Source organism: Ochotona curzoniae, unplaced genomic scaffold, assembly GCF_017591425.1.
Source record: "Ochotona curzoniae isolate NIBS_2020 unplaced genomic scaffold, NIBS_Ocur_1.0 contig_3190, whole genome shotgun sequence".
In the NCBI taxonomy this organism is placed as follows: Eukaryota; Metazoa; Chordata; class Mammalia; order Lagomorpha; family Ochotonidae; genus Ochotona; species Ochotona curzoniae.
Genome location: NW_024465751.1, coordinates 657,573 through 662,060, shown reverse-complemented (window position 1 = coordinate 662,060; position 4,488 = coordinate 657,573).

The window sequence follows — 4,488 nt, the reverse complement described above, 5'->3', positions numbered from 1 at the left end:
CATATACTGTAATACCTATCAATCTGAAAGATCTACAAATATCAAACAAGAACACTCACTAGTTCCAAAATCCAGAGTCTGTTAGAAATAAAACAAAATAGAGACAATGACAGTAATTTAAATGCAAAGTAGCACATTAAGAAAAAAAAATTCCTCTACATATTATTCTTGCCAAATCCCTTATCAGTGTGTTAACTGGTTGCTGTTCCAAGTCAGCTAACGTAAACATCCACCTCCCAGCCAGTTCAAGCATTACAGCTGAGTGTAGGATGTTTACATAAACTGAAACTTGTTAAAGTAGGACTCATGGAATCCTTGACTAAGTTTATACTGGTCCTTGACTTGAAATTCAGAATCGTATTAAAGTATACATGATGAGTTTTCTTCTGAAAACCAGGAAGACAACACCCAGATGAATGAAGCAAGAGTCCAACTGGAAGGCTAACTTGCGGGAGGGTAAGATGCCGGCTGAGACCCGAGTCATGGCACAACACCTCGATTCAATGCCTTGCTGTGCTGCTGATCAATGGCCTGGCTAAAGTAACTGGATTCTTGCTGTCCACATAGGACACCCAGATTGTGTTCCTGGGTTCAGGCTTCAGTCTGGTCCAGTCCAGATTATGCATGTATCTGTGGAGTAACCCAGGGATGGGAACTGCTTCTTTTCTCATTCCCTGTCAGATTTTAAAAGTGTTATCAAGAGAAAAAAATGAAGAATTCTGGGAAAAACCACAAGTGACATTCTTTTCACTAAGGGAATTCACAGCTGGGGCTGGCACTTTGGTTTAGTGAGTTACTACATGGCCTGTGATGCTAGCATTCCATAAGGGTGCTAGTTTGAGTCCCGGCTGCTCCACTCCCAATCCAGCTCCCTCTAATGCACCTGGAAAAGCAGCAGAGGATGGCCCAGTCCTTGAACACCTGTCACCCATGGAGAGACCTGGCTGAAGCTCCTGGCTCTGGGCTTTGGCTGTCCAGTCCCGGCCACTGCGGACATTTTGGGAACGAAGTACTGGTTAGAAGGATTCTTTCTTCTCTCTGTAGCTCTGCTTTTCAAATACATAACTCTTTGGGGAGGCTGGGGAGGGCAGAATTCCTGTAGTTTTCCCTTCAAGGCAACTGAAGTTATCATCCATACTCAACTGTTGATCAAGAGCCCTGTTTGGGGTAGAAGACAAAGTCAACCACACACCTGGGAGGGGCTCAGTCGTCGCTTCTTCCTGCTGATCCTGATCACTGCGCCTCATGCAGAGTTCCCACGTCTGACCTCTTCCCACCTTCTACTATTTCCACTGTTAGAATTAAATATGACCATTGCAAATAAATTCTAAAGACTTTCAGCCTTCCTGGCATCCCAGGACCTGCAGGAACCACCTGAGCATCTTTCGTCTCCTGATTCCTCCTAAAACATTACTTCTTCAGATTAAATGCAAGTTTACTTTTTTTTTCTCCTGCAAGCACACTGTTTTTCTGTTTTAACTACTCTTGCTGCAACAATATCTTCACTTCAGTCACTAACCTGCCTAACGCCTAACAGGGGAAAGAATGTAAGATGAGCTGCACAGTTCTCAGAACAGGGACCTCCAGTAGCAGTCAGAGACGCAAACTAATGAACTTCTCAGGTTCCATGCCAGAGCTACCAATTCCAAAGTAATTGTGATGCATATTTGTGCTTGGAACCCAATCTTCACCAAATATGCTGATAAGCTGTGAATGTCGAACAAGCTACAGTAGGAAAAAGACAACAGTCAGTCATGTGTTGACCTACAGTTAACCAAGTGAGGGAAACTTGGGAGTGAAGGAATTAACCTTCAGACTGATATTTAAGCTTCAGAGCAATATTCAAAGAAGCAAAAAATCCTGAGTTATATAACAGGTAACAGCCCATTCACCCAATGAGGAAGTTATGAGTAAGAGGAAGTTATACTTAGAACATGTGCCATGGGGAAGCCGCCCTGGAATTTAAAGATGCTCAATCTACTTCCGGCTCACCCCAAGACTATGACTTCTAAGTGAGACCAACAAGGACTGGACCAATGGTGTATTTCTGTGACCATTTTCTAACCCAAAGTATTTATTCAAAGGCACCTACTGAGAACTGAACGTAAGACAATGTTAACAGTTGTTAGTTGAACAAAGTAACCTCTGAGCATTATCAAAGTATATAAGCAAAAAAAAACATTGCTATTTGCAGAATGGTGCCAAGTAACTCAAAATTTTACTTGTAATATTAATTGGATCAAAAATATTCTTAAATAATAAAAGACATTTGTGCTTTCGACATTTGTGCTTTAGGACATTTTGTCCTATTAATAAGACCATGTTTATTTTCCTGAAGTTAAAGGCCAAGGAAACAAGTTGTAACACATTTACTGGCATATATGGCTGGTCTAGTATTTTAGGCATTTATATTAAATAATCACCTGTAGAGACCAAGGGAAAAAAGTTGTGCTTAAACATACAGTAAAACAAAAGTACCAGGAATTAAAGACAACATGGTGCTTGATGCAACTCAACAGGGCCGAGTAATACAGAACAAATGTTACATAACACGGATTGCACTACTAATCCTGCGCTTCTAGGGATCACTGGAGTAGCTAGCTGGCAGAGTACAACAGCCTTATGTAGGACACCCACCCACCATTTAGCTTAGATTACATCTATCATATCTGTACAAATTATTCAATTGTGTCACCTGTATCTATCTTACTTAATTTTAAAGCTATATTTATACGTGTCAAAGTTTTTCACAGGTAATAAACAATGGCTCTATTACCCACTTGCTGCTATTTGAAACATGAGCCTTCTAAAATGCTACAGCAGACACTGACCAGGATGCATGGAAACGTGGGAGTTACAGCTAGAGGCTGCAAAGCCACTTCTCTCTGAAGTAACTCATTTCTCCCCCATAAAGTCTTATCAAGCACTACTCTAATGCTCTGGTGCACAAACCTCTAGATTAGCTACATTAGGACCCAAACTATCAACTGTTCCTCTGTAGGAAAGATGAGTGAATACACTATTGCAAAAAAGAACTACTGAAGTGCTATGCACACAGGTGCTATACTACGTGTTTAGGGCAGGAAAAATAATTACGAAAGGAAAATGTACCCAACACAACTCAGGAAGCATGGGATCTAGCCAGCATTCAAGCATATACAACTTAGGCAGAAACTAAATCTTTGGCTTTAATTATGTTCTGAATCTAACGCTGTATTATGTTTAGCTCTTTAGTAAGATTAATGATAGGGGGTCAGCAATGTGGCACATTTAGTTAAACCCATGTCTGCTATGGAGATACTGGTGCTGGTTTGAGTCCCAACTGCTCCACCTGGGAAACCAACGAAGGCAGTCCAAGTGCTCAGGCCCTTCTCTCACAGAGACCAGGATGGAGTTCCACACCCCTGGTCCAGCCCTGCAGTTTGCAAACATCTGAGTAGTGAACTGGAGGGTAGAAGAGCTATTTCTCTGTCATCTCCCATTCTCTCTGCAAATCTTCCAAACAGCAAAATAAATCTTTTTCAAAAAGTACTTAAGAAAGCAAATTGTTAACATTTACTAAAATAGCTGCTACAAAATTTTATATGATCATTTAGTCACACTGAATGCCACCCATGAGAAAGGTTATTCAGTTCTGTAGGAAAACATAAAATACAGTCTTGGTGCTTACAAAGCAGGCCTGCTCTGAAAAGAGCAGAGCCAAGCAGTAACCTGAGACACCCAGGACAACTAACCTATCGCAGATATGTCCACCAAAGTCACCAGCAAGGGCTGTAAACTATCTTACTGGTCCAAGATCTTGCAGGTTTTTGGAGAGGAATTCTGATTAGGAGGTGTGATATCAGTCAGGGCGAGAACACAAAGTGGAGGTGAGTTATAGCAAGGAGAAAAAGTTTACACATACCTCCACCACAAAGAAAACCAAAATTTCTAGCTTGTACATTGCTAGATAGGGACGGTAAATTTAGTCTTTAGAACTTCTATAATATTTATAAGGGAGAAAATCAGTCTCCCAAACAGTTAAGTTTAAACTCAAGCCTATCTGGAAAGATCGTGAGACGTAAAGTTCACCGACAGGGTATAAACAGGAATAAGAACCCATAATGTGTGCTGGGGAGATGCAGGGGTCTGGGAGGGGGTGACGGGTAGGGGAGAGGAAGGGGAGGAAGGGGAGGAACCAAGAGCCAGCAGCATGTTAAGTTGGGAAGCTCAGATGACATTCTGCCATTGAGCAACTCTCCATAGTAAACTCTATCAGAATAAATCCACTGTCAGGGAGAGAAGTGAATGAAAGAATCTCAACATTTCTGATGTGTTCCCACAAGTTTTGTAGCTTCCAACTCCACTCCTTAGATGTAATTATATCAATATGACGTCTATGAATAGCCGGTAGCTGCAAACATCTGACTGAAAGCTTAGCCGCTTCTTACAGCTTCCAGTCGGGGATGTTTACAGCAACAGACTTTCTGAACAACAACAACTTAACAG